We start from the raw sequence: 12479 nt of genomic DNA, 5'->3' as shown, positions 1-12479 counted from the left end.
CCGAAAGAGGCCAGCAACAGTTTTCAAACAGATAGAAGTAATGTACATTGAACATTATAACCAACATTTCCATATTATCATACGATTTAAACAGATGAAAACTGTTGATTTCATCCAACCCTAACCATAACCCTAAACTTAAACCTACCCCTAACCCTAACGCTAACACTAACCCTAACCGTAAAGCTAACCCTAACCCTAAAATTAACCCTAATGCTAATCCTAAACCTAACTCTTACTGTAACACTAATACTAACCCTAACACTATCCCTAACCCTAACACTAACCCTAATTCTAACGCTAACCTTAACCCTAAAACCCTATCGCTAAAAATCCTAAACCTAACCCTAAATCTAACCCTAATACAAACTCTAACCCTAACACTAACGCTAACCGTTACCCTAACGCTAAACCTAACCCTAACCCTAACGTTAAACCAAACCCTAACCCGAACTTTTTCCCTAACCCTAAGCCTAACCCTAACCCTAACGCTAATGCTAACCCGAAAAGTAACGCTAACCTTAACGATAAAGCTAACGCTAACCCAACCCTAACCCTAACCCTAACGCTGACTCTAACCCTAACCAAGCCCTAATTCTAACCCTAATCTTATCCTTAACGCTAATGCTAACCGGAAAAGTAACGATAACCCTAACGCTAACGCTAACGCGAACCCTAAAACTAAAATTAACCGTAACGCTAACCTTAACCCTAACGGTAATCCCTACGCTAACCCTAACCCTAACCCTATCAATAAACATATCCCTAACACTACTGCTAACGCTAACCCTAACGCTAACCCTAAACCTAACGGTAATACTAAACCTAACCCTAACCCTACCCCTAACTCTAACGATAACCCTAACCCTAACCATAAAGCTAATACCTACCCTAAGACTATCCCTAAACCTAACCCAAACCCTAACGCTAACCGTTACCCTGACACTAACCCTAAACCTAAGCCTAACGATAAACCCATCCATAACCCTAACTCTTACCCTAACCTTAAGTCTTATCCTAACCCTAACCCTAACCCTAACCCTAATCCTATCCTTAACGCTAATGTTAACCCGAAAAGTAACGAAAATCCTAACGCTAGGGCTAACGCTAACCCTAAAACTAAAATTAACCCTAACGCTAACCCAAACCCTAACGGTAATCCCTAAGCTAACAATAACCCTAACGCTAACCCTAAACCTAACGGTAATACTAAGCCTAAAGCTAACCCTAACCCTAACTCTAACCCTAACCCTAACCATAACCATAACGCTAATACTGACCCTAACACTATCCCTAAACCTAACCCTAACCCTAACGCTAAGCGTTTCCCTGACGCTAACCCTGAACCTAAGCCTAACGATAAACCAATCCATAACCCTAACTCTTACCCTAACCCTAAGCCTTACCCTAACACTAACGCTAACGCTAACCCTAGCACTAACACTAACCTTAAGCCTAATCCTAACCTTATCCTTAACACTAAACCGAACCCTAACCCTAACCCTAATTCTAACCCTAAACCTAACCCTAAACCTAATCCTATTCCTACCGTTAATGCTAAAACGAAAAGTAACGCTAACGCTAACCCTAACGCTAACGCTAACCCTAACCCTAACCCTAAACTTAAACCTAAACCTAAACCTAAACCTAAACCTAACCCTAACCCTAACCCAAATCCTAACACTAACACTAACCTTATGTCGAATCCTAACCTTATCCTTAACACTAAACCGAACCCTAACACTAAGGCTAACGCTAACGCTAACCCTAACCCTAACCCTAAAGCTAACCATAACCCAAACCATCACGTTAATACTAAGCCTAACTCTATCCCAAAACCTAACCCTAACCCTAACCCTATCCATAACCCTAACCCTAACCCTACTGCTAACGCTAACGCTAACGCTAACCCTAAACCTAACCCTAAACCTAACGCAAACCCTAACCTTAATCATAACGATAATACTAACCCTAGCACTATCCCTAAACCTAACCCTAACACTAACACTAACCCTAACCCTAACCCTAACGATAAACATAACAATAACCTAACTCTTAACATAACCCTAAGCCTTAGCTAACCCTGACGCTAACACTAACCCTAGCGCTAACACTAACCGTAAACCTAACTATATCCTTAACACTAAACCGAACCCTAACTCTAACCCTAAAAATAAACATAACCATAACCATAACGTTAATACTAACCCTAACACTATCCCTAACCCTAACCCTAACACTAACCCTAACCCTTATCCTAATTCTAACCCTAACCCTAACCCTAACCCTAACCGTAATCCTATCCTTAACGATAATGCTAACGCAAAAAGTAACGATAACCCTAACGTCAAGGCTAACGCTAACACTAACCCTAACCCTAACCCTAACGCTAACCCTAACGATAAACATAACAATAACCCTAACACTTAACCTAACCCTAAGCCTTACCCTAACAATGACGCTAATCCTAAACCTAGAGCTAACCCTAACCCTAACCCTAACCTTATCATTAAAACTAAACAGGACCCAAACTATAACCCTAACCCTAACCCTAACACTAACCCTAACACTAATTCTAACCCTAACCTTAACCCTAACACTAACCCTAATCCTATCCTTAACGCTAATGCTAACCCAAAAAGTAACAATAACCCTAACGCTAAGTCTAACGCTAACCCTAACCCTAACCCTAACCATAACCCTAACCCTAACCCTAAACCTAACGCTAACCCTAACCCTAACCAAAACGTTAATCCTAACCCTAACACTATCCCTAAACCTAACCCTAACACTAACCCTAACCCTAACCCGAACCCTAACCCTAACCCTAACCCTATCCATAACCCTAATCCTAACCCTACTGCTAACGCTAACGCTAACGCTAACCCTAACCCTAACCCTACTGCTAACCCTAACCCTAACCCTAACCCTAACCCTAACCCTAATCCTATCCTTAACGCTAATGCTAACCCAAAAAGTAACGATAACCCTAACGCTAAGGCTAGCGCTAACCCTAACCCTAACCCTAACCCTAACGATAAACATAACAATAACCCTAATTCTTACCCTAACCCTAAGCCTTACCCTAACCCTGACGCTAACCCTAACCCTAGCGCTAACACTAACCCTAACCCTAACCATATCCTTAAAACTAAACCGAACCCTAACTTTAACCCTAACCCTAACGCTAACACTAACCCTAATCCTATCCTTAACGCTAATGCTAACCCAAAAAGTAACGATAACCCTAACACTAAGGCTAACGCTAACCCTAACCCTAACTCTAACCCTAATGCTAACCCTAACCATAACCATAACGTTAATACTAACCCTAACACTATCATTAAACCTAACCCTAACCCTACCGCTAACCCTAATCCTATCCTTAACGCTAATGCTAACTCAAAAAGTAACGAAAGCCCTAACGCTAAGGCTAACACTAACCCTAACCCTAACCCTAACGCTAACCCTATCAATAAACCTAACCCTAACCATACTGCTAACCCTAACCCTAACGCTATCCCTAACCATAACGTTAATACAAACCCTAACACTATACCTAAACCTAACCCTAACACTAACCCTTACACTAACCTTAAACCTAATTCTAACCCTAACCCTAACCTTGACCCTAATCCTATCCTTAACGATAATGCTAACACAAAAAGTAACGATAACCCTAACGCTAAGGCTAGCGATAACCCTAACCCTAACCCTAACCCTAACGATAAACATCACAATAACCCTAACTCTTAACCTAACCGTAAGCCTTACCCTAACCCTGAGGCTAACCCTAACCCTAGCGCTAACCCTAAACCTAACCCTAACCCTACTGCTAACGCTAAACCTAACGCTAACCCTAACCCTAACCCTAACCCTAACGCTAACGCTAACCCTAACCCTAACCCTAACGATAAACATAACCATAACCCTAACTCTTACCCTAAACCTAAGCCTTACCATAACACTGACGCTAACCCTAACCCTAGCGCTAACATTAACCCTAAACCTAACTATATCCTTAACACTAAACCGAACCCTAACTCTAACCCTAACCCTAAACCTAACACTAACCCTAACAATAACCCTAACCCTAATTCTAACCCTAACCCTATCCCTAACCCTAAACATAATCCTATACTTAAAGCTAATGCTAACCCAAAAAATAACGAAAACCCTAACGCTAAGGCTAACGCTAACCATAACCATAACCCTAACCCTAACCCTAACGATAAACATAACAATAACCCTAATTCTTACCCTAACCCTAAGCCTTACCCTAAACATGACACTAAACCTAACCCTAGCGCTAACACTAACCCTAACCCTAACCATATCCTTAAAACTAAACCGAACCCTAACTCTAACCCTAACCCTAACCCTAACACTAAACATAATCCTATCCTTAACGCTAATGCTAACCCAAAAAGTAACGATAACCCTAACGCTAAGGTTAACGCTAACACTAACCCTAACCCTAACCCTAACCTTAACCCTACTGCTAACGCTAACGGTAATGCTAACCCTAACCCTAACCCTATCGCTCACCCTAACCATTACGTTAATACTAACCCTAACACTATCCCTAAACCTAACCCTAACACTAATCCTAACCCTAAACTTAACCCTAATTCTAACCCTAACCCTAACCCTAAACCTAATGCTATCCTTAACGCTAATGCTAACCCAAAAAGTAACGATAACCCTAACGCTAAGGCTAGCGCTAACCCTAACACTAACCCTAACCATAACCCTAACCCTAAGCCTATCCATAACCCTAACTCTAACCCTACTGCTAACGCTAACCCTAACGCTACGGCTAACGCTAACCCTAACCCTTACTCTAACCCTAATGCTAAGCCTAACCCTAACCATAACGTTAATACTAACCCTAACAGTATCCTTAAACCCTAACCATAACCCTAACCATAACCTAATCGTTTCCGTAACGCTAATGCTAACCCAAAAAGTAACGAAAGCCCTAACGCTAAGGCTAACACTAAGACTAACGCTAATCGTAACCCTAACCCTACTGCTAACCCTAACGCTAACGCTAACCCTAACCCTAACGGTAATACTAACCCTAACCCTAACCCTAACCACAACGTTAATACTAACCCTAACACTATTCCTAAACTTAACCCTAACACTAACCCGAACCCTAACCTTAACCCTAATTCTAACCCTAACCCTTACCCTAACCCTAATCCTATCCTTAATGCTAATGCTAACCCAAAAAGTAACGATAAACCTAACGCTAAGGCTAGCGCTAACCCTAACCCTAACCCTAACGATAAACATAACCATAACCCTAACACTTACCCTAAACCTAAGCCTTACCCAAACATTGACGCTAAACGTAACCCTAGCGCTAACACAAACACTAAACCTAACTATATCCTTAACACTAAACAGAACACTAACTCTAAACCTAACCCTAAACCTAACACTAACCCTAACACTAACCCTAACCCTAACCCTAATTCTAACACTAACCCTAACGATAAACATAACAATAACCCTAAACCTAACCCTAACGCTAACCCTAACGCTAACCCAAACCCTAACCATAACGTTAATACTAACCCTAACACTATCCCTAAACCTAACCCTAACACTAACCTTAACCCTAACCCTAAACCTAATTCTAACCCTAACCCTAAATCTAACCCTAATCCTATCCTTAACGGTAATGCTAACCCAAAAAGTAACGATAACAGTAACGCTAAGGCTAACGCTAACCCTCACCCTAACCCTCACGATAAACATAACCATAACCCTAACTCTTACCCTAACCCTAAGCCTTACCCTAACACTAAAACTAACACTAACCCTAACACTAACCCTAACCCTAACCCTCATTCTAACCCTAACCCTAACCCTAACCCTAATCCTATCCTTAACGCTAATGCTAACCCAAAAAGTAAAGATAACCCTAACGCTAAGGCTAACGCTAACCCTAGCGCTAACATTAACCCTAACGGTAACTATATCCTTAACACTAAACCGAAACCTAACTCTAACCCTAACCCTAACTCTAACACTAACCTTAACACTAACCCTAACCCTAAACCTAACCCTATCCATAACCCTAACCCTAACCCTACTGCTAACGCTAAACCAAAGGCTAACCCTAACCCTAACCCTAACCCTAATCCTAATCCTATCCTTAACGCTATTGCTAACCCAAAAAGTAACGATAATACTAACGCTAAGGCTAACGCTAACCCTAACCCTAACCATAACCATAACCCTAACGATAAACATAAACATAACCCTAACTCTTACCCTAAACCTAAGCCTTACACTCACACTGACGCTAACCCTAACCCTAGCGCTAACACTAACCCTAAACTTAACTATATCCTTAACACTAAACCGAACGCTAACCCTAACCCTAACCCTAACCCTAACCCTAACCATAACTCTAACCCTAAACCTAACACTAACACTAACCCTAACACTAACTCTAACCATAACCCTAATTCTAACCCTAACCCTAACCCGAACCCTAATACTATCCTTAACGCTAATGCTAACCCAAAAAGTATCGATAACCCTAACGTTAAGGCTAACGCTAAGGCTAACGCTAAACCTAACCTTAACCCTAACTCTAACCCTAACGATAAACATAACCATAACCCTAACCCTTACCCTAACCCTGACGCTAACCCTAACACTAGCGCTAACACTAACCCTAACCCCAACTATACCCTTAACACTAAACCGAACCCTAACTCTAACCCTAACCCTAATTCTAACCTAACCCTAACCGTAACCCTAACGATAAACATAACAATAACCCTAAACCTAACCCTAACGCTAACCCTTAGGCTAACCCAAACCCTAACCATAACGTTAATACTAACCCTAACACTATCCGTAAACCTAACCCTAACACTAACCTTAACCCTAACCCTAAACCTAATTTTAACCCTAACCCTAAATCTAACCCTAATCCTATCCTTAACGCTAATGCTAACCCAAAAAGTAACGATAACCCTAACGCTAAGGCTAACGCTAACCCTGACCCTAACCCTCACGATAAACATAACCATAACCCTAACTCTTACCCTAAACCTAAGCCTTACCCTAACACTAAACCTAACACTAACCCTAACACTAACCCTAACCCTAACCCTAATCCTATCCTTAACGCTAATGCTAACCCAAAAAGTAAAGATAACCCAAACGCTAAGGCTAACGCTAACCCTGACCCTAACCCTCACGATAAACATAACCATAACCCTAACTCTTACCCTAAACCTAAGCCTTACCCTAACACTAAACCTAACACTAACCCTAACACTAACCCTAACCCTAACCCTAATCCTATCCTTAACGCTAATGCTAACCCAAAAAGTAAAGATAACCCAAACGCTAAGGCTAACGCTAACCCTAACCCTAGCGCTAACATTAACCCTAACCGTAACTATATCCTTAACACTAAACCGAAACCTAACTCTAACCCTAACCCTAATCCTAACACTAAACCTGACCCTAACCCTAACCCTAACCCTAACCCTATCCATAACCCTAACCCTAACCCTACTGCTAACGCTAAACCTAACACTAACCCTAACACTAACCCTAACCCTAACCCTAATCCTATCCTTAACGCTAATGCTAACCCAAAAAGTAAAGATAACCCAAACGCTAAGGCTAACGCTAACCCTGACCCTAACCCTCACGATAAACATAACCATAACCCTAACTCTTACCCTAAACCTAAGCCTTACCCTAACACTAAACCTAACACTAACCCTAACACTAACCCTAACCCTAACCCTAATCCTATCCTTAACGCTAATGCTAACCCAAAAAGTAAAGATAACCCAAACGCTAAGGCTAACGCTAACCCTAACCCTAGCGCTAACATTAACCCTAACCGTAACTATATCCTTAACACTAAACCGAAACCTAACTCTAACCCTAACCCTAATCCTAACACTAAACCTGACCCTAACCCTAACCCTAACCCTAACCCTATCCATAACCCTAACCCTAACCCTACTGCTAACGCTAAACCTAACGCTAACCCTAACCCTAACCCTACCCCTAAACCTAATCCTATCCTTAACGCTATTGCTAACCCAAAAAGTAACAATAATACTAACGCTAATGCTAACGCTAACCCTAACCCTAAGCATAACCATAACCCTAACGATAAACATAACCATAACCCTAACTCTTACCCTAACCCTAAGCCTTACACTCACACTGACGCTAACCCTAACCCTAGCGCTAACACTAACGCTAAACTTAACTATATCCTTAACACTAAACCGAACCCTAACTCTAACCCTAACACTAACCCTAACACTAACCCTAACCCTAACCCTAACCCTAACCCTAACCCTAACACTAACCCTAAACCTAACCCTAATTCTAACCCTAACCCTAACTCGAACCCTAATACTATCCTTAACGCTAATGCTAACCCAAAAAGTAACGATAACCCTAACGTTAAGGCTAACGCTAAGGCTAATGCTAAACCTAACCTTAACCCTAACTCTAACCCTAACGATAAACATAACCATAACCCTAACCCTTACCCTAACCCTAAGCCTTACCCTAACCCTGACGCTAACCCTAACAGTAGCGCTAACACTAACCCTAACCCCAACTATACCCTTAACACTAAACCGAACCCTAACTCTAACCCTAACCCTAATTCTAACTTAACCCTAACCGTAACCCTAAGGATAAACATAACAATAACCCTAAACCTAACCCTAACGCTAACCCTTAGGCTAACCCAAACCCTAACCATAACGTTAATACTAACCCTAACACTATCCGTAAACCTAACCCTAACACTAACCTTAACCCTAACCCTAAACCTAATTTTAACCCTAACCCTAAATCTAACCCTAATCCTATCCTTAACGCTAATGCTAACCCAAAAAGTAACGATAACCCTAACGCTAAGGCTAACGCTAACCCTGACCCTAACCCTCACGATAAACATAACCATAACCCTAACTCTTACCCTAAACCTAAGCCTTACCCTAACACTAAACCTAACACTAACCCTAACACTAACCCTAACCCTAACCCTAATCCTATCCTTAACGCTAATGCTAACCCAAAAAGTAAAGATAACCCAAACGCTAAGGCTAACGCTAACCCTAACCCTAGCGCTAACATTAACCCTAACCGTAACTATATCCTTAACACTAAACCGAAACCTAACTCTAACCCTAACCCTAATCCTAACACTAAACCTGACCCTAACCCTAACCCTAACCCTAACCCTATCCATAACCCTAACCCTAACCCTACTGCTAACGCTAAACCTAACGCTAACCCTAACCCTAACCCTACCCCTAAACCTAATCCTATCCTTAACGCTATTGCTAACCCAAAAAGTAACAATAATACTAACGCTAATGCTAACGCTAACCCTAACCCTAAGCATAACCATAACCCTAACGATAAACATAACCATAACCCTAACTCTTACCCTAACCCTAAGCCTTACACTCACACTGACGCTAACCCTAACCCTAGCGCTAACACTAACGCTAAACTTAACTATATCCTTAACACTAAACCGAACCCTAACTCTAACCCTAACACTAACCCTAACACTAACCCTAACCCTAACCCTAACCCTAACCCTAACCCTAACACTAACCCTAAACCTAACCCTAATTCTAACCCTAACCCTAACTCGAACCCTAATACTATCCTTAACGCTAATGCTAACCCAAAAAGTAACGATAACCCTAACGTTAAGGCTAACGCTAAGGCTAATGCTAAACTAACCTTAACCCTAACTCTAACCCTAACGATAAACATAACCATAACCCTAACCCTTACCCTAACCCTAAGCCTTACCCTAACCCTGACGCTAACCCTAACAGTAGCGCTAACACTAACCCTAACCCCAACTATACCCTTAACACTAAACCGAACCCTAACTCTAACCCTAACCCTAATTCTAACTTAACCCTAACCGTAACCCTAACGATAAACATAACAATAACCCTAAACCTAACCCTAACGCTAACCCTTAGGCTAACCCAAACCCTAACCATAACGTTAATACTAACCCTAACACTATCCGTAAACCTAACCCTAACACTAACCTTAACCCTAACCCTAAACCTAATTTTAACCCTAACCCTAAATCTAACCCTAATCCTATCCTTAACGCTAATGCTAACCCAAAAAGTAACGATAACCCTAACGCTAAGGCTAACGCTAACCCTGACCCTAACCCTCACGATAAACATAACCATAACCCTAACTCTTACCCTAAACCTAAGCTTACCCTAACAATAAACCTAACACTAACCCTAACACTAACACTAACCCTAACCCTAATCCTATCCTTAACGCTAATGCTAACCCAAAAAGTAAAGATAACCCAAACGCTAAGGCTAACGCTAACCCTAACCCTAGCGCTAACATTAACCCTAACCGTAACTATATCCTTAACACTAAACCGAAACCTAACTCTAACCCTAACCCTAATCCTAACACTAAACCTGACCCTAACCCTAACCCTAACCCTATCCATAACCCTAACCCTAACCCTACTGCTAACGCTAAACCTAACGCTAACCCTAACCCTAAACCTACCACTAAACCTAATCCTATCCTTAACGCTATTGCTAACCCAAAAAGTAACAATAATACTAACGCTAATGCTAACGCTAACCGTAACCCTAAGCATAACCATAACCCTAACGATAAACATAACCATAACCCTAACTCTTACCCTAACCCTAAGCCTTACACTCACACTGACGCTAACCCTAACCCTAGCGCTAACACTAACGCTAAACTTAACTATATCCTTAACACTAAACCGAACCCTAACTCTAACCCTAACACTAACCCTAACACTAACCCTAACCCTAACCCTAACCCTAACCCTAACACTAACCCTAAACCTAACCCTAATTCTAACCCTAACCCTAACCCGAACCCTAATACTATCCTTAACGCTAATGCTAACCCAAAAAGTAACGATAACCCTAACGTTAAGGCTAACGCTAAGGCTAACGCTAATCCTAACCTTAACCCTAACTCTAACACTAACGATAAACATAACCATAACCCTAACGCTTACCCTAACGGTAAGCCTTACCCTAACCCTGACGCTAACCCTAACCCTAGCGCTAACACTAACCCTAACCCTAACTATACCCTTAACACTAAACCGAACATTAACTCTAACCCTAACCCTAATTCTAACATAACCATAACCCTAACCCTAACGATAAACATAACAATAACCCTAAACCTAACCCTAACGCTAACCCTTACGCTAACTCAAACCCTAACCATAACGTTAATACTAACCCTAACACTATCCCTAAACCTAACCCTAACACTAACCTCAACACTAACCCTAAACCTAATTCTAACCCTAACCCTAAATCTAACCATAATCCTATCCTTAACGCTAATGCTAACCCAAAAAGTAACGATAACCCTAACGCTAAGGCTAACGATAACCCTAGCCCTAACCATAACGTTAATACTAACCCTAACATTATCCCTAAACCTAACCCTAACACTAACCCTAACCCTAAACGTAACCCTAATTCTAACCCTAACCCTAACCCTAACCCTAATACTATCCTTAACGCTAATGCTAACCCAAAAATTAACGATAACCCTAATGCTACGGCTAGCGCTAACGCTAACCCTAACCCTAACCCTAACCCTAACGCTAACACTAACCGTAACCATAACGTTAATAATAACCCTAACACTATCCCGAAACCTAACCCTAACGCTAAACCTAACCGTAACCCTAACCATAACCCTAACCTTAACCTTAATCCTATCCTAACGCTAATGCTAACCCAAAAAGTCACGATAACTGTAACGCTAAGGCTAACTCTAACCCTAACCCTAACCCTAACCCTAACCCTAGCCATAACTTTAATACTAACCCTAACACTATCCCTAAACCTAACCCTAACACTAAACCTAACCCTAACCCTAACCCTAATTCTAACCCTAACCCTAACCCTAATCCTAATCCTATCCTTAAAGCTAATGCTAACCCAAAAATTAACGATAACCCTAACGCTAAGGCTAACGCTAACCCTAACCGTATACCTAATCCTAACTTTAACCCTAACCCTAACCATAACGTTAGCACTAACCCTAACACTATACCTAAACCTAAGTCTAACACTAACCCTAACCCTAACCCTATCCCTAACCCTAACCCTAATCCTAACTTTATCCTTAACACTAAACCGAACCCTGACTGTAACCCTAACCCTAACCCTAACCATAATTATATCCTTATCGCCAATGCTAACCCAAAAAGTAACGATAACCCTAACTTTTAGGCTAACGCTAACCGTAACCCTAACCCTAACCCTAACCCTAATGGTAACCCCCTACTCTAACCCAAACACTAATGCTAACACTAACCTTAACGGTAACCCCTACGCTAAGGCTGACACTAACGCTAACCCTAACCGTAACGGTAACCCCTACGGTAA

Source organism: Furipterus horrens, unplaced genomic scaffold (assembly GCF_987537825.1).
Source record: "Furipterus horrens unplaced genomic scaffold, mFurHor1.1.pri manual_scaffold_7, whole genome shotgun sequence".
NCBI classification, from domain to species: Eukaryota; Metazoa; Chordata; class Mammalia; order Chiroptera; family Furipteridae; genus Furipterus; species Furipterus horrens.
This window is presented reverse-complemented; position numbering follows the sequence as displayed.